Genomic DNA, 19,602 nt, shown 5'->3' on the forward strand with positions numbered 1-19,602 from the left:
TCAGAGCAGATTAGAGACCGAGAAACTTTTAAATGATCTCAAACTAAAGATCTGTACAGGGCTATTATCCTTTGTGGATCAGCACATCTCTCTCTCCCTTTACAATGTTCGATAAAATCTGCTTCTTTGATCAAGCTATAAGTCATCTCACCTTAGCAGTGGAATTCACCCAAAAGATTTCTAAATGTAGTCAGCGTGATCCTGATTGCAATCCACCCACGTTTGAAATTTTTTTGGAGGGGCACAAGTTTTGCACCATTAGAGGTGCGGGGCCTAAACACACTTGAAAGCCCAGCTTCACCGAGAAATCCAATTTCAAAGTGACAATAAAGGCCCCCCACCTCCAACATCACAAGCATCAGGGCTTCAGTTCCCCCCCCCCCAAGGATCGCTGACATAAGTGCCCTCCCAATGGATTTCCCCTTCAGCCCCCCCCCGCTTCAAGGCCCATCCCTCCTGGCACCCTGGCAGTGCCATGTCCCCAACCACCTGGGGGCCTCAGAGCCCCCCCCAGGATGGTCATTGCGTCTGGTCTCGGAGACCAGTAGTGATTCCCGCCGGCTTCATGCTGTGCCGGCGGGAATGGAGAGTACCGGAGCCAGAAGAATCCGGCCTCAAGCGGTCCTGGCATATTTAAATTATGATTTAAATATGCTAATTTGGTCCATGCACAGCGAGGACCCTGTCTGGAGGATAGAATCGAGCAGACCCAGAGCTAGTTGGTGGATCCGTGCCATCCGCCACACTCAATGTGGTGGGGGACTCAGCCCCAGAGGGCAACTAACCAAAGGAGGACGTCTGCTCGGTGGGGGGCACGGGGAATGATTTTGAGTCCATCTGTAGTGAGTCGGTGAACTCCCTGATGCCCAACACCGAGTCGCACCTCATCCCCCGATGAGAACCCAGGGATTTTCTACATGCCAACCGCGGTCTCCAAAAGTGAATGCAGCTAGCTCTCGGCCGGTGGTCGGACATTGCGCTGCTCATTAAGTTTTCCCGCAACTACTTTTTTAAAAAAAATGTTTTTATTAAGAATTTTTCAATAACAATATTTTCCACCTTACAAACAAACCCCCCCCGCCAACAAAGAAAAGAAAAAGAACTCGCGTGGCAAGACATGAACATGGCAAGTCAATAAAATACAGAACTTTGTACATTGGATTCTTCCCGTACATGTCAGTTTCCGGATCATTCATGTGCTTTCTTGCTCACATGCCCCCCAAAGGAACCCCCCTTCCCCCCCCCCCCCCCCCCCCCCCACACGAACGATGTCCCCCCCACCCCCCTGGGTTGCTGCTGCTGCTGTCCGACCTTCATCTCCGCGAGATGGTCTAGGAACGGTTGCCACCGCCTGTAGAACCCCTGCGCAGACCCTCTCAAGGCAAACCTTATCCTTTCCAACTTGATAAACCCAGCCATATCATTTATCCAGGCCTCCACGCTGGGGGGCTTCGCCTCCTTCCACATTAGCAAGATCCTTCGCCGGGCTACTAGGGACGCAAAGGCCAGAATGCCGGCCTCTTTCGCCTCCTGCACCCCCGGCTCGTCCACTACTCCAAATAGTGCTAGCCCCCAGCTTGGCTTGACCCGGACTTTCACCACCTTAGATACTGTTCCCGCAACTCCCCTCCAGAACCCCTCCAGTGCCGGGCATGACCAAAACATATGGACATGGTTCGCCGGACTTCCTGAGCACCTCCCACATCTGTCCTCCACCCCAAAGGACCTACTCAGCCTCGCTCCCGTCATATGCGCTCTATGAACCACCTTAAATTGTATCAGGCTAAGCTTGGCACACGAGGAAGAGGAATTAACCCTACTTAGGGCATCAGCCCATAACCCCATCTCAATCTCCTCCCCCAACTCCTCCTCCCATTTACCCTTCAGCTCCTCTACCAGAGCCTCCCCCTCTTCTTTCATCTCCTGGTATATCGCCGACACCTTGCCCTCCCCGACCCATACGCCCGAAATCACCCTATCTTGAATCCCCTGTGCCGGGAGTAGCGGAAATTCCCTCACCTGCCGCCTCTCAAACACCTTCACTTGCATGTACCTGAAAGCGTTTCCCGGGGGTAGCCCAAACTTTTCCTCCAGCGCCCCTAAGCTCGCAAACGTCCCGTCAATGAACAAGTCCCCCATTCTTCTAATCCCTACCCGATGCCAGCTCTGAAATCCCCCGTCCATCCTTCCTGGGACAAATGAAATGAAGATCGCTTATTGTCACAAGTAGGCTTCAATGAAGTTACTGTGAAAAGCCCCTAGTCGCCACATTCCAGTGCCTGTTCGGGGAGGCTGTTACGGGAATTGAACCGTGCTGCTGGCCTGCTTTCAAAGCCAGCGATTTAGCCCTGTGCTAAATAGCCCCTGTACCGATGATTGTCTCTGATCGGTCCCTGTGCCGATGATTACCCAAACCAATGATTGGCTCTGATCGGGGACCACACCGAGGCTCCTGTCGCACCCCTGTGCCGTCTCCACTGCCCCCAGATCTTTAGCGTTGCCGCCACCACCGGGCTCGTGGTATACCTTGTCGGCGAGAGCGGCAGTGGTGCCGTCATCAGCGCCCCCAGGCTCGTTCCTTTGCAGGACGCCATCTCCAACCTCTTCCACGCCGCCCCCTCTCCCTCCATCACCCACTTACAAATCATTGCCACGTTGGCTGCCCAATAATAACCACCCAGATTCGGCAACGCCAACCCTCCTCTATCTCTGCTACGCTCCAAGAACCCCCTCCTTACCCGCGGGGTCTTGCTCGCCCACACAAATCCCGTAATGCTCCTGCTTACCCTCTTAAAAAAGGCCCGAGTGATCACAATTGGGAGGCATTGGAATACAAAAAGAAATCTCGGGAGGACCACCATTTTAACCGACTGTACCCTACCCGCCAGCGAGAGTGGCAACATGTCCCACCTTTTAAAATCCTCCTCCATCTGTTCCACCAGCCGTGTCAAATTAAGTTTGTGCAATGCCCCCCAGCTCCTAGCTACCTGAATCCCCAAGTATCGAAAGCTCCTTTCCGCCCTCCTCAACGGTAGGTCATCTATCCCTCTTCCCTGGTCCCCCGGATGGTTCACAAAGAGCTCACTCTTTCCCACATTGAGCTTATAGCCCGAAAAGTCTCCAAACTCCCGTAGGATCTGCATTACCTCAACCATCCCCTCCACTGGATCCGTCACATACAGCAACAGGTCATCTGCGTACAGTGACACTCGATGTTCCTCTCCCCCTCGAACCACCCCCTTCCATTTCCCCGACTCCCTTAACGCCATGGCCAAAGGTTCAATTGCTAATGCAAACAGCAGAGGGAACACATCGTCCGAGGAACTCCTGCTGGTCTGGCCCCCACGCTGCTCGCTCTCCGCCCTCTGCCATCTTGCCTTTTTCCCCTCGTTTTGGTCTCTGCTCCAGGGCCTCTTTCCTCGTCGTTCCAGCGCTGATCTCTGCCATAAATTGTGAGGGGGGACCTCACTGCACCTTCTCACACGGGATTGATTTAAAAAAAGCTCCGTTGGGGCTCCTCTGCAGAGCCCGAAACTCCGTTGTCACGGGAGCTGCCGAAACGCGCGGCTTAGCTCTGCATCGCCGCAACCGGAAGTCTCCCGCGACTACTTTTAAGAGGCAGGAGATATGGATGCGCCGGAGTAGTGCTGGCTGAAATCTTTCCTCACTGTATTCCACAGGGATTGGAGGGGCACACATGCGCCTCTGCTCCCTCTGAGCACTGAAAAGGTGAAGGAGGCACTTTCCTGCTGACATGAAGGTGACCGGCAGCAGAGACACGCTCCGCAGGTTCCAGAGCTTCTCAGTCCTCCAGGACGGGAAGTAGGCAATGTACTTCTTGCAAGAAACTCACACCGCTTCGGGAGACGAAGCCACGTGGCTCCTGGAGTGGCGAAGGGGAGTCTACATGGGTCACCTGACCTCATGTTTAGGCAGCATGGCTATCTTGGTGGCTCCATATTTTCAGCCGGAGATCTTGGGGGTCAAGGAGCCAGTGACAGGCCGATTACTCCATCTGATGGTGCACGAGAGGGAGCAAGGTACTTCATTTTGTGAATGTCTGTGCTCCCCAAGCTGGCCAGCAATAGACAACTTTTTTTGAGCAAGTGTCTACTCATCTTGGCACCATCAACGCAAGGCGAGTGCTTTATCCTGGGAGGAGTGGATTTTAATTGCACCGTAGGGACAAAGGACCTCCTCGGTAACCAGTGCGGCTCTCATGCGGTGGTGAAGTTAAGGAACCTGGTCAGGTTCTTTAACTTGGTGGACGTCTGACAAACTCTCCATCCTAACTCCAGCGTCTTCACCTTTGTGAGGCCTGGGGTTGGAGCATCCACAATTCACTGCCTCTACATTTCCAGGGCGCACGTGCCCCACGTCCTGATGGCCTGTGCAGCAGGTACTGTGCTCGAACCACCGTCTGGTGTGGGCGGGGCTCGCCCTGTCTTGCGCTCAGTCGCAGTCCGTGTACTGGCATTTTAACATCTGCTGCTGGAGGACGAGCAGTTTCTGAGCTTGTTTCATCGCTTCTTGACTAGCTGGAGAAGGAAGCAGAGAGGCTTCCCCTCCTTGAGGCTATGGTGGGACGCGGGAAAGACTCTTCTGTCAAGAATATGTGAGGGGGTCGGCAAAGAGGTGGAAATCCAGGTTTGAAGAGTTGGAAAAGGAGGTGCTCGACCTGGAGTCACGTCTCGGTCAGCCCGATGAGGACATGGCCCTGCTGCTGGTGTACAGAGAGAAGAAGGGCTCTCTGCAGGACCTGCAACTTGTCCGGTCCTGCACCGCGTATGTGAGGTCGCGGATCCAGACAGGGGCCGTGGCTCCCCTTCTTCTACTCGCTGGAAAAAGGGTCCTTCAGCAGCTCGTTAAGCTGCAGGCTGACAACAGGTCCCTCATCTCTGATCCGGAGGAGGTCAGGGTGCAACTCCGAAGCTTCTACAGCACCCTTTTCTCCCCGGATCCTTCCAGCGAGGATGCTCGCAGAGTTTGTGGGAGGACCTCCTGCAGGTCAACCCGGAGGGCACCAGGAGGCTTGATGCCCCTATATGGCTGGAGGAGCTGACTGGTGCCCTCGACAGCCTGTTCAGGGGCAAAATGCCATGGCTGGATGGGCTGACCGTGGTGTTCTTCGGGGCATTCTGGGTCATCCTGGGGAGCGACTACGTGTGGGTCCTGGGGGAAAGTATTGCGACTGGGGAGATGCCTCTCTCATGGCGCAGGTCCACCATTACCTTGCTGCCAAAGAGGGGAGATCGCTGCCATCTTAAAAACTGGTGAGCGGCCTCCCTCCTCAGCATGGACTACAATTGTTTGCGTCTTGGCACTGTGCTAGACCACATGAGCCACCCTGACAAGTCCTACACGGTCCCAGCTGCACAGTCCACGATAACATCCATCTGGTCCGGGATCTGGTCCATCATTCCCAGAGGGCTGGTCTGTCGAGCGACATGGTGGCAGAGTGGTTAGCACTGCTGCCTCACAGCGCTAGGGCCCCAGGTTCGATTCCCGGCTTGGGTCACTGTTTGTGTGGAGTTTGCACATTCTCCTCGTGTGTACGTGGGTTTCCTCCGGGTGCTCCGGTTTCCTCCCACATTCCAAAGATGTGCTCGTTAGGTGGTTTGACCATGCTAAATTGCCCCTTGGTGTTCGAAAGGTTAGATGGGGTTATTGGGTTACAGGGATAGGGTGGGTCGTGGGCCTAGGTAGGGTGTTCTTTGAGATGGTTGGTGCAGACTCGATGGGCCAAATGGCCTCCTTCTGCACTGCAGTGATTCTATGTTTCCTGTCCCTTGATCGGGAAAAGGCGATCGACAGGGTGGATCACGAATATTTATTCAGGACTCTGCAAGCATTCGGGTTCAGGACGCATTTTGTCGCCCCGATCCAAATTCTGTACACTGCGCGGAGTGTCTCATTAGGGTTAACGGGTCCCGACGGCGCACCTTCACTTAATAATAATAATAATAATAATAATCTTTATTGTCACAAGTAGACTTACATTGCAAAGAAGTTACTGTGAAAAGTCCCGAGTCGCCACATTCCGCAGCCTGTTCGGGTACACTGAGGGAGAATTCAGAATATTCAATTCACCTAACGAGCACGTCTTTCGGGACTTGTGGGAGGAAACCAGAGCACCCGGAGGAAACCCACGCAGACATGGGGAGAACGTGCAGACTCCACATAGACAATCGCCCAGCCGGAAATCAAACCTGGGACCCTGGTGCTGTGAAGCCACAGTGCTAACCACTGTGCTACCATGCTGCCCACTGCTACCGTGCTGCCCACTTTGGGAGAGCAGTGCATCAGGGCTGTCTCTTATCTGGCCAACTCTATTCTATTTGCATGGAGCCTTTCCTGTGCCTCCTGCAGAGGAGGCTGTCGGGACTGGTTCTGTGCAGGCCGGGCATTGGGTTGGTCTTCTCGGCTTATGCCTTTGACGTACTCCTCATGTTCACCAACTCTCTGACCTGCTGAGGATGCGAGTGCCAGGCTATGTACTCCGCCGCGTCTTCTGTCAGGATCAACTTGGCCAAGTGTTCCGGACTCCTGGTCAGTCGTCAGTCCGTGGCAGATAGACCCCCTCCCAGAGGAGCTCAGGCCTTTCACCTGGAGCAGGACCAACCTCCTCTGCTTGGGAGTCCATCTTTGCCCGGCTGGGGAACCCTGGTCGGCTGACTGGCAGCATCTGGAGGCCAAGGTCACTGCTCGCTTCAGACACTGGACAGGACTGCTCCGAGTGCTATCTTACAGGGGTCGAGATCTCATCATAAACCAGCTGATAGCCTCCATGTTGTGGTACCAGCTGGTCACTTTGACCCCTCCCCAAAGGTGGCGCAGTCGTTAGCACTGCTGCCTCATGGCGGCAAGGATCTGGGTTCGATCCTGGCCCTGGATCACTGTCCATGTGGAGTTTGTACATTCTCCCTGTGTCTGCGTGGGTCTCACCCCCACAACCCAAAGATGTGCAAGGTTGGTGGAATAGTCATACTAAATTGCCTCACAATTGGAAAAAAAATTGGCTACTTTAAAATAAAAAAATTAAAATTTGACCCTTCCCCCTGACTTTGTCACAAAGCTCCAGAGAATGCTTGTAGAGTTTTTCTGGGACAAGAGACTGCACTGGGTCACTGCTGTGGTTCTGAGTCTCCCGCTTAGGGAGGGCAGCCAGGCACTTTCAGGCCCTGCAGCGATACCTTTGCGTTCAACCCCCTCCACCATGCTGTGCCCTAGTGACGCATTTCTTCCACCAGGTGCATGGCCTGAATTATGCGTGCAGCTCCTGTTCATAGATCTGCAGGGTCTACGTCACCCTCTGCAGGCACTGCCTGACTTTTACCAGGACCTTCTCATAGTCAGGAGCATGGTCGCCTTGCATCGCAGCTCTCCCAGGGGTTGTGGCTGTCTTTAGGGAGCCGCTACTCAGGAATCGGCACCTCCACCAATACCATTTCAAATGGCTAGTGGAGGAGCAATCAGGGCCTGTTTAGCACAGGGATAAATCGCTGGCTATGAATGCAGGCCAAGGCAGGCCAGCAGCACGGTTCAATTCCCGTATCAGCCTCCCCGAACAGGCGCCGGAATGTGGCGACTAGGGGCTTTTCACAGTAACTTCATTGAAGCCGACTTGTGACAATAAGCGATTTTCATTTAATTTTCATTTCATCTCTACTCCGCTCCAGGAACACCTTTCTCACCCTCGGAGTCCCTCGCGCCCACACAAACCCCATTATACTCCTGTTAACCCGCCTGAAAAAAGCCTTCGGGATAAACACGGGGAGGTACTGGAACAGGAACAAAAACCTTGGGAGCACCGTCATTTTGATTGACTGCACCCTACCCGCCAAGGACAGCGGCAACGTGCCCCACCTCTTGAACTCCTCCTCCATTTGCTCCACCAGCCTTGTAAAGTTAAGCCTATGCAGGGCCCCCCAGCACCTGGCCACCTGGACCCCCAAATATCTGAAGCTCCTCCCCGCCCTTTTTAGTGGGAGCTCGCCAATCCCCCTCTCCTGGTCCCCTAGCTGAACTACGAACAGCTCGCTCTTCCCCATATTGAGCTTGTACCCCGAAAAGTCCCCGAATTCTCTAAGGATCCTCATTACCTCTGGCATTCCTCCCACCGGGTCCGCCACATACAGCAGCAGGTCGTCCGCATAAAGCGACACCCTATGCTCCTCCCCACCCTGCACCAACCCCCTCCAGTTCCTCGACTCTCTCAGTGCCATAGCCAGGGGTTCAATCGCCAGTGCGAAGAGCAGGGGGGACGGGGACACCCCTGTCTCGTCCCTCGGTGCAACCGAAAGTACTCGGACCTCCTCCTATTTGTGGCCACACTCGCCATCAGGACCTCATACAACAGCCTAACCCACCTGACAAACCCCTCCCCAAACCCAAACCTCTTCAGCACCTCCCACAGGTACCCCCACTCTACCCTATCGAAGGCTTTCTCAGCGTTCATCGCCACCACTATCTCCGCCTCCCCCTCCCTCGCCGGCATCATGATAACGTTCAAAAGCCTCCGCACATTCGCGTTCAACTGTCTCCCCTTCACAAACCCCGTCTGGTCTTCATGGATGATCTGCGGCACACACTCCTCAATCCTCGTGGCTAAGACCTTTGCCAGCACCTGGCATCTACATTTAGCAAGGAAATCAGTCTGTAAGACCCACATTGCAGGGGATCCTTGTCCCGCTTCAGGATCAAGATCAGTGCCCGGGACATCGTTCGGGGTAAAGCCCCCCCCTCCCTTGCCTCATTAAAGGTCCTAACTAACAGCAGGCCCAACAGGTCCATATATTTTTATAGAACTCAACTGAGAAACCGTCAGGCCCCGGTGCCTTCCCCGCCTGCATGCTTCCTATCCCTTTCATCAGCTCCTCCAGCCCAATCGGGGCCCCCAGTCCCGCCACCAGTCCCTCTTCCACCTTTGGAAACCTCAATTGGTCCAGGAAACGGCCCATCCCTCCCTCCTCCCGTGGGGACTCGGATCGGTACAATTCATCGTAGAAGTCCCTGAAGACCCCATTGATGCCAACCCCACTCCGCACCACGCTCCCTCCCCTTAGCTCCCCCGATCTCCCTAGCTGCGTCCCGCTTCCGAAGCTGATGTGCCAGCATCCGGCTTGCTTTTTCCCCATACTCTTCGACCGCCCCCTGGGCCTTCCTCCACTGCACCTCCGCCTTCCTGGTGGTCACCAGGTCGAATTCGGCATGGAGGCTGCGCCTCTTCCTCAACAATTCTTCCTCAGGCTCTTCCGCATACCTCCTGTCTACCCTCACCATCTCCTCCACCAGCCTCTCCCTCTCCCCCCGCTCCTTCCGCTCCTTGTGGGCCCTAATGGAGATCAGCTCTCCCCTCACCACCGCCTTCATTGCCTCCCATACCATCCCCACTCGGACCTCCCCGTTGTCGTGGTCTCCAACTACCTCTCTATACTTCCTCGGATCCGCTCGCTCACCTCCTCATCCGCCAACAGCCCCACCTCCAAGCGCCACAGCGGGTGCTGGTCCCTTTTCTCCCCCATCTCCAAGTCCACCCAATGCGGGGCGTGGTCCGAAATGGCTATTGCCGAATACTCGGTATCCTCTACTATCGCTATCAGCGCCCTACTCAAAATGAAAAGTCGACTCGAGAATAAGCCTTAAGGACATGTGAGAAGAATGAAAATTCCCTAGCCCCCGGCCTTGCAAATCTCCAAGGGTCCACCCCTCCCATTTGGTCCATAAATCCCCTTAACACTCTAGCCACCACCGGCTTCCTACCCGTCCTAGACCTGGAGCGATCCAGTGCCGGATCCAACACCGTGTTAAAGTCTCCCCCCATTATCAGGCCCCCCACTTTCAAGTCTGGGATCCGACCCAACATACGCCGCATAAAACCCGCATCGTCCCAGTTCGGAGCATACACATTGACCAGTACCACCCTCTCTCCCTGCAACTTACCACTTACCATTATGTACCTACCGCCATTATCTGCCACAATGCTCGACGCCTCGAATGACACCTTCTTTCCCACCAAGATCGCCACCCCCTCGATTTTTGGCATCTAGCCCCGAGTGGAACACCTGACCTACCCACCCTTTCCTCAGTCTTACCTGGTCTGCCACCTTCAGGTGTGTCTCCTGGAGCATAACCACATCCGCCTTGAGCCCCTTCAGGTGTGCGAACACACCCGGCCCGTTCCCCACAGCGGCACCCCCCCCGTCTCGACCCCCCCCCCCCCCCCCCCGACCCCCCCACTCGCTCCAGCTCCTCCTTGACCTTAGCAGCAGCAACTCGATTCCCACCCCCCCCCCCCCGGCTAGGCCCTACCCTAGCTGGTTTACTCCCCCCATTGCACTTCCACAAGTCAGCTGACTCCTGCTGACCCCGGCCACTCCCGCCTGCCCTTCGACTCCTCCCATTTGTGTGGCACACCCTCCTCTCCCGCTCCCCATCAACAGGCTCTCCCCCTCCCCCCTCCGTTCTAAGCGCGGGAAACAATCCTCACTTCCCCGCCCCCCCCCCAGTCTTCGGCGCAGGAAAAAAGCCCGCGCTCTCCACCTACCAGGCCCCACCACCAACCAAAACAGTGCCCAACCCGCCCCATCCACCCTCCCCAACCCGAAAGAGAAAAACACAGAGAAAAAGAAACCCAAAACAATGCAAAGGCCCCCCTCCCCCCCCAAACCAAAAATAGGCATAACATATCCACCGCAGTACCCAATCGCCCATCCCGACCCTCAGTCTGTGTCCAGCTTCTCGGCCTGAACAAAGGCCCACGCCTCCTCCGGAGACTCAAAATAATGGTGCCGGTCCTTGTAGGTCGCGTCACGTCAGCTGCAACATGCCAAACTTCACCCCCTTCCTGTGCAGCACCGCCTTCACTCGATTGTACCCGGCCCTCCTCTTCGCCACCTCCGCACTCCAGTCTTGGTATATCCGAACCTCCGCGTTCTCCCACCTGCTGCTCCTCTCCTTCTTGGCCCACCTGAGCACACACTCCCGATCGACGAACCGATGGAACCGCACCAGCACCGCCCGCGGAGGCTCCTTAGCCTTGGGCCTCCTCGCCAACACTCTATGGGCCCCTTCCAGCTCCAGGGGCCCCTGGAAGGACCCCGCTCCCATCAGCGAGTTCAACATGGTGACCACATAGGCCCCCACGTCCAGCCCCTCCAGGAGGCCCAGAATCCGCAGATTCTTCCGCCTCGACCGATTCTCCATCTCCTCGAACCGCTCTTGCCATTTCTTGTGGAGCGCCTCGTGCGCCTCCACCTTGACCGCCAGGCCTAAGATCTCGTCCTCATTGTCAGAGATCTTTTGTCGAGCCTCTCGGATCGCCACCCCCTGGACCGTCTGTGTCTCCAGCAGCTTATCAATAGAAGCCTTCATCGGCTCTAGCAGGTCCATTTTAATCTCTCTGAGGCAGCGCTGGATACCCTCCTGCTGCTCTTCCGCCCACTGCATCCACGCTGCCTGGTCTCCGCCCACCGCCACTTTGTCCTTCTTCCCTCCCTTCTTCTGGTCCACCACCACCTTTTTTGTCGCCCCGCTCCTAGTTAAAGCCATATACTGACGGGGAGCTATTATTAACTCCTCCCCACACCGGGAAACGTTGAAAAAGTGCCCTTGGGGGCCTTGAAAAGAACCTAAAAGTCAGTTTTTGCGGAAGCCGCTGAATGTGCGACTTCGCTCCGCATAGCCGCAACCGGAAGTCTCGAGAGGGAATCCTTTTGGCAGTGTTCGCTTCACCAATCTGCCCCAAAATGTCTGTGGAAACTCCTGAAAAAGGTTTGAGAGTCCGTTCCAGACGGGAGCTGCCTAATGCGCGACCAACTCCTCCATGGCCACCACCGGAAGCCTCGTCCCCGCTTCTTCAATGGCCTTGGTAGATCTTTTCACAGTTGTTCCCTCTGCTGCTAGAATTCACCTTTAATAAAGGCCCTCAAGTCAGCTTGCAGCCTCTAAGCTTGCCCTTCCCCCGCCTGCATGCTGGACGGGGCTTTGTTTATCCTGAAGTTAAAGCCAAATCTTTTACTGTTTCTGCCGGGTCTGGTAACCAAGAGACATACCATTCCTGGGGGACACTGTCAGGGGAATGTTGCAGTCTTCTTCCCACACCGGGAAATGTCAAACAAATGCCGTGGGGGCCCTGTAAAGAACCCAAAAGTCTGTTCCAAGCGGGAGCTACCGAACATGCGACCTAGCTCTGCATAGCCACACCCGGAAGTCCCCTTTTAGTTTTCTGACAAATCTTTTGTTTGCACTTCAGCTCCACGCTCCTGATCTACGGGCACCCGGTGCGGAGAGAGGAAGGGAAGGCAGAGGACCTCCTTGTCAACCTGCTCCTGGGCCTGGCAAAGCCCGCCATTTATACGTGTAGGCAGCGGGTGACCGAGGTGGTGGTCCAATTGTCTGCCCCTCTTCCGCAGCTACATTCACAGTTGGGAGCATACATTGTCCACGGGCACCATTGAGGCCTTCCGTGTTCTGTGGGCATCGGAGGGGTTGGAATGCTTTATTGACCCCTTTAATGCAATCTCATTTGATATCATTATTTTTCTGTTGATCTTTGTTATTTAGAACAGTGCCCTTAACACAGTTTACAAAACTTAGTATCCCTAAGTTTGTTTCCTTTTTTTCTATTTTGTTGACCTCAAAAGAGTGGCAAATTCACTTCCGTTCACATCTTTTTGGGTTGCGGGGCTAAGACCCACGCAGACATGGGGAGAATGTGCAAACTCCACAGGGACAATGACGCGGGGTTGGGATCGAACCTGGGTCCACGGCACCGTGAGGCAGCATTGCTAACCCTCCCCTATGTGTATCTAACCATTCAAATTTTGTTTGGCAACTCATGTGATGTTTTTCCATGCTAGAGTAAATAAAGATAAACTTTCCAGTGGCAGGAGAGTCCATTACTTTTTTAATTTAGAGTACCCAATTCATTTTTTTCCAATTAAGGGACAATTTAGTGTGGCCAATCCACCTACCCTGCACATCTTTGGGTTGTGGGGTTGAAACCCACGCAAACACAGAGAGAATGTGCAAACTCCACACGGACAGTGACCCAGTGCCGGGATCGAACCTGGGACCTCGGCATCGTGAGGCAGCAGGGCTAAGGAGAGTCCATTACTAAATGGCACAAATATAAGATGACCGTCAAAAAGTACAGAGGAGATATGATAAAACAATTTTTATGTAGTGAGTTGTGATCTGGAATACACTGCTTGAAACGGCAGTGAAATCAGATTCAATAGTAACTTTTAATTGAGAATTGGATAAATATTTGAATGGACAAAAATTACAGGGCTACGATGAAAGAGCAGGAGAATGGTGTTAATTAAATAGCTCAACCCACTGCTGCTTCACAGCTCCAGGGACCATGGGTTCAATTCCAGCCACGGGTGACTATGGAGTTTTCACTTTCTTCCCGTGTTTGCATGGGTTTCCTCTGGGTACTCCAGTTTCCTCCCACAGTCCAAAGATGTGTAGATTAGGTGGATTGGCCATGTTAAATTACCCTTACCCTTTTAAATAGCTCAACCCTTGAACAGCACAGACCCAATAGATTGTTATTCTACAGTTTTAAAGGTGCTATACAAATGAAGTTGTTGTGATGCTGGTGCTCCCACAATGCTTTTTGGTCAAGGATTCCATATTTATCTATTGATGTTGAAGTGTCTCAATAATGATCACTTATTGTCACAAGTAGGCTTCAATGAAGTTACTGTGAAAAGCCCCTAGTCGCCACATTCCGGCGCCTGTTCGGGGAGGCAGGTACGGGAATTGAACCCGCACTGCTGGCATTGTTCTGCATTACAAGCCAGCTATTTAGCCCACTGTACTAAACCAGCCCCTCATTGATCTCCAAGTTGAGAAGGTGTGTGACTGAGGGGAATTTGTAGTTGACAGTAAACAGTGAAGCCATTACTGCTCTTGTCCTTCTAGATGATAGAGTTTATGTGTTTCTGGGGGAGGGGGGAAGAGAGAGAGAAGAGATACGGTTGAAGTAACCTTGATGAGTGCATCCTGTAGATTGTGCACACTATAGCCACAGTGTGCACCCGGTGATAGAGGTGGAAGAATATTAAGTTGAATGTGAGACACTGATCAAGCAAACATCTTGGCTGATAGCGAGGTTCAAATTTTGTTGTGGCTGTACCTATTCATATGTATTCCATATTACTCCTAACTTGAGCCTTTTAGATGGTTGAGAGCCTTTTAGGGGGTTTGAAGTGAGACACTTTTGCTCATGTATGGTTGGTTCAGACTGAACAAGCTCCTGTATAGGCCATACAATTATTCCTGCCCTGCTTCAGTATTACATATGGGTTAAAAGTTCTGGAATCTCTAGTTTGAAATGCGAACAGCACATTTACCGGAAAAAGGATTGTGGTGTCAGTTGAGTGCTGCCATTATGCAATCAATAGTTGCAAATACTTACTGTAACTGCTTTTCTAAATGAGGAGGGCGGAGCATGCCCTCACTCCATTTTACCTGCCTGATGGGCTGGATGAGGGTCTATGGGGATGCGGTAGAGGGTGGTCCGGGGGGGGGGGGGGGGGGCAAAGTTTGTCTGTTCATTCTTGGGTTGCTCAAGGAAAACGAGCTGTTGTCTTTTTTCGAGGACAGGAACAGCCAACATACATTGTTCAGTCCCCTTCACTTAAGACGTAACTCATTAGCCAATTGGCGTCACATTTATGCGAACTTCGAGAAGGATGTACAATTTCAACAAATGAAAAGGAAGAAACTATTGATTGCATAACTCAAAAAAGCGAAATGTCATTCTATTTTTCCCTTTTCTCATAGGGTATGTTATGTTCCATGTTTTTCATGGAATTTAAAGAACAATGAATAAAGAAGGAATTAGAATTGCATAGCAGATATCAGGTTCCGACTTTCTCTATCAGTATATACAAAGTTCATTACTGTCCCTGTGTGTCTATCAAACCTAATAAAATACAACAAAGTTCCCTGGTGCTGCTTGGGACTCGACAACTTGATAATTAAGTCATCACATCCTGCCTTTGACAAAGATCTATTTATGCGAACGTTTGAGAGCTCCAGACGTCACAGTGTGAGAAAAATAACAAATCATACCTGAATCATCTTTTTGTACAACAAGAGGTAGAAAGCCAATCATTTCCTGTTGCTTTCCCTCCTCCTTTTGGAACAATTGAGACACACTCAGCCGCCCCAGCAAACACCCAAATCATAAAAGAGACCACTGCCTTTTTTATGGCTTCGAGTTAAACTGGTGAAATTGTTGATCTAACAGGGAGGGGCATTGCCAGTCTGGAGAAATTTCAAACAGCAACAATAATTAGTTTCCAATTGCCACTCTAAACCGTGGCCCAAGCTGGCCATCAGGCTGTGCTCAGACTCTGACTACTGTGATCAGTGCAAAGGAAATCTGCCAGAGTTAAAATAGTTAGGATCCCAGCCCTTTTCAAAAAACAACCAGGAAAGTGTTTTAACAGATAAAATAGTTGCTTTATATCGGCATGCGGCACAGTGGTTAGCACTGGGACTACGGCGCTGAGGACACGGGTTCGAATCCCAGCCTTGGGTCACTGTCCATGTGGAGTTTGCACATTCTCCCAGTGTCTGCGTGGGTTTCACCCCCACAACCCAAAGATGTACAGGTTAGGTGGATTGGCCACGCTAAATTGCCCCTTGATTGGAAAAAGAAATAATTGGATACTCTAAATTTATTAAACAAAAAAAAATAGTTGCTTTATGTAATTCTGTTGATTGTTGTTTCAAAGAGATCTTACAAAGGCATTATTCATTATTTTTACAAGATTTAAAAATATAATTAAAGACTTCAAAAAAGATTATTTTGTGTGAAATTCACCTTTCATGCTCTTCCACCCTCCATAATCGTTAGCTCATTCAAAACTCTGCTGCCATTTTCTTAAATTGCACAAAGTCCCATTCACCCATCATCCCTATGCTCACTGACTGATATTCGTTTCTGTTAAGCAACACTTCGATTTTAAAATTCTCATCTTTGTTTTCAAATCTCTCACCTCTCCTGTAAATACCTCTGAAATCTCTGCTCTTCTCCAATTCCGGCCTCTTGCAAATCCCTGATTTTAATTGCTCGACTGTTGAAATGCTCAGCTGTGGAGCTCTGAACTTCCCTCCCTAAACCTCTCTGGCTCTCTACCTTTTTCCTCTTTTAAGTTACACCTTGAAACCAGGTTTTAGGTTATCTGTCCTGCTATCTCCTTATGGCCTTGATGCCAAATTTTGTTTGATGGCGCGGCTGTGAAGTGCCTTGGGATGTTTTACTGAATCAAAAGTTGTTGTTGCTGTTGAAATCTGATAACTACTCATCAAGAGCCTTGAGATTCCTGATAACTTAAACATCTCTGTGGTAATGGTGTAGGACAAAGTCACTCCCTCCTGTAACAGTCTGTCAGACCTTGACAGCCACCGAGTGGCAATTCCTTCCTGCTCTTTAAATTCTATGGAAATCAAAGGCGATGGGTTGGGCTTAAAAAAAGTGGCCTGATGGAGTGAATCAGCATGGAACGCCCACATCACAAACCCCACAATCCATACTTGCCTCAGAGTATGAGCCCTCGTGACATCTAGGAATGCCAGGAATTTACATTCCTTTACATAGGATTCTGAAAAGGATCCAGTTCCGCTGCTTAGCTAAGGATTGGAACAAAAGTTGGTGACCTGCGAGCAGAGTCATTTTTTAAGAAAGGGGCAACATACTGCGGATGCTAGAAAGCTGAAATATGAAGAGAGAGAAAATTGGAAATACTAAGCTGGTCAGGCATTATCTGTGATAATAAATCATAACCAACTGCAGTCTGTCCCACCCTTTCTTAGAGAAGCTCACCTCACCCCACCTCTCAGTGGCAATTTGTGACCCTAGCCTGCCTGAACATTGATAAAGCTTCAGGTGTTTGTGTTGTGGATAAGCAACCAGCAGAATCCCTAGGGTCTGTCTGATGCCTCCTGAGGTCCTGCCTTTGTCTGTTTTCAAAGGCAGGTCTGAAAGGTCGTTTGTGATACCACTGATTAATCGAGCACTGAGTCAACTTCAGCCCCAGTTGCATTGAATTTAACTTTCTCTGTCATAGAGTCATAGAGTTTTACAGCAGGGAAAGAGGCCCTTCAGCCCATTGCGTCCGCACCAACCATCTAGCTACCCTAATCCCATTTTCCAGCACTTGGGCCGTAGCCTTGTATGCAAGGGCATTTCAAGTGCTGATCTAAATACTTCTTAAAAGCTCTGAGGGTTCCCACCTATACCATCTTTTCAGGCAGTGAGTCCCAGATTCCCACCACCCTCTGGGTGAAAAGATTTTCTGCACATCTCCTCTAAATCTCCTACCCATTATCTTACATCTATGCCTCCTGGTTTCCACTAAAAGGAAAAGTACCTTCTTGTCCATCTCATGATTTTATACACCTCAATCAGGTCCCTCCTCAGCCTTCTCTGCTCCAGGGTAAACAGCCCCAGCCTATCTAGTCTCTCTTCTTAACTGAAAAGATCCAACCCAGGCAACATCCTGGTGAATCTCCTCTGTACTCTCTCCAGTGCAATCCTATCATTTTTATAGCGTGTTGACCAGACTGCACACCGTACTCCAGCTGGGGCCTAACCAGTGTTTTATACAGCTCCAGCATAACCTCCCTGCTCCTATATTCAATGCCTCAATTGGAGGGCGCAATCAAACCAAATGGGAATTATGGGCGCGACCTACTGGCCACACTGCCCCCGAAAAGCTGCACAACGTTGCCGGTAACTGCCAGGAGACTCCGCTCCCGGGATCTACTTGGCTTGCCATGCCTCGCAAGATCTAACACGATCTTGCGAGATTTTGCGGTGGGAAGCCCACTCTTTGTGGGCGGGATCATTTTTGGCAAAATCTGCATATTAGAGCAAGCCAGCCAATCTCACTCTATTATGCAGTTCCCTGAGGTAACCAAGACGTTGGGATCTATGTCATTGACATTGGAGACCTCGAGTGAATGCCGGTCAACGCAGCACGGTAGCATAGTGGTTAGCATTGTTGCTTCACAGCACAAGTTCTCAGGTTCGATTCCCGGCTTGGGTCACTGTCTGTGCGGAGTCTGCATGTTCTCCCCGTGTCTGTGTGGGTTTCCTCCAGGTGCTCCGGTTTCCTCCCACAAGTCCCGAAAGACGTGCTTGTTAGGTGAATTGGACATTCTGAATTCTCCTATAACTTCATTGCAGTGTTAATGTAATCCTACTTGTGACACTAATAAAGATTCTTCTTATTATTATTATTACTGCTCTCCACAAATTGGAGATTTGGAATGGTACTCGTGGAGGTCCCCAAGTGCATGCTTCTGGGCAGGGTGGTATCCTGCCACTGCTGGGCACCTGGTCACTGCCTGCCTGGCAGTGCCAGGATGACACACAGGTGGCACTGCCAGCTGGAAGGGGCACTGCCAGGATGCCAGGCTGGTACTGCCAATGTGCCACACTGGCATTGTCTGCCTGGCAGTGATCAGGCCAGAGATCTGTGAACATGCACACCAAGGTACTTTTGCTCCTCTGCACTTCCTAGGGTCCAACCATCCATTGCATATTTCCATGCCTTGTTAGTCCTCCCAAGATGTATCACCCCACACCTTTCATGGTTAAATTCCATGTTCTTGAGCTGTTCCACACCTACATGATGTTGAAAAACTGTTTACATTGTCAAAGGTCACAGCCAAATTGGTTAAAACTTTGATTCACTGAACACTGGCCCTCCATAACCATGTCTGCATTGCTTTTGTATTACCACTTTGCACATTAACAAGTGATAATACAAATGCAATGGGAGATGAACAGAACTTTTTAGTCCTCGATTCTTGACAGCACCAGCTCCAACCGCTGCACTTCCAACTACGCCAATCAGCAGCTCCAACTACGCTAACAGAACCCACCTCCATTCACAGCCAATATTACAGAACTGCACCATCAAATGACAATGCACCAGTACACCTGGATTCTTCCAGCTGCCCAGTACCCCAATGTACTTGGAACTGATTCAAAACCCATGTCTCCTGTGACATCCAAAGCTTCCAATGGAGCAATTGTTGATTAATAGTTGGATAGACGAACAGCAGGGAGCAAAGAGTGGAAAAAAAATCCTTGGTCTTAATTCAAGGTCTTTCACAGTGGGAAGGTTAGGAAACATCGTATGATTTGTACAGTCATATAAACTATCATCTATGCAGCCTTGTGTATATGAGATTACATATTAGCTGCCTATTGGATGAGGGCATATGGCCAGCTCAATTTAACCTTCTGCCTTGAGCAATAGTTTGTTAACAACAGGGAAGGGGGAGGAGTCCAACATAACAGCACTCATAAAAGTAATGTGTAGAAGCCATTATTAGTCATCCTGAAACGTTCAAGGCAGAAAGCTCACGGGGGCATCTTGCAGTGGGTGGGCTGGTGTGTGTGTGTGTGGCGGGGGGTGAGTTCTGGGAAAACGGGATGGTTAGGGGGTCCTGACAGAAGATATGGTCAGTAGTTGATGGTCAGGGGGTCAGGTTATGGAATCAACTGTTATTTCTGTGATGTTTACAGGCACCAGGTGTAACGCAAGGTGTTATTTTAAAGACTATTCA

At 51.3% G+C, this 19,602-nt stretch overlaps 1 long non-coding RNA gene across 1 annotated transcript in view; it reads right to left on the reverse strand.

Moving 5' to 3' along the window:
* Positions 1–15,174, reverse strand: part of LOC140403285 (uncharacterized) — a 203,775-nt gene extending 188,601 nt beyond the window's left edge. The window contains exon 1 of the long non-coding RNA XR_011938277.1: positions 15,088–15,174. This is a non-coding gene — a long non-coding RNA (uncharacterized lncRNA). The remainder of the gene's footprint in view (positions 1–15,087) is intronic.
* Positions 15,175–19,602: the final 4,428 nt, after the last annotated feature.

Source organism: Scyliorhinus torazame, chromosome 27 (genome assembly GCF_047496885.1).
Source record: "Scyliorhinus torazame isolate Kashiwa2021f chromosome 27, sScyTor2.1, whole genome shotgun sequence".
NCBI lineage: Eukaryota > Metazoa > Chordata > Chondrichthyes > Carcharhiniformes > Scyliorhinidae > Scyliorhinus > Scyliorhinus torazame.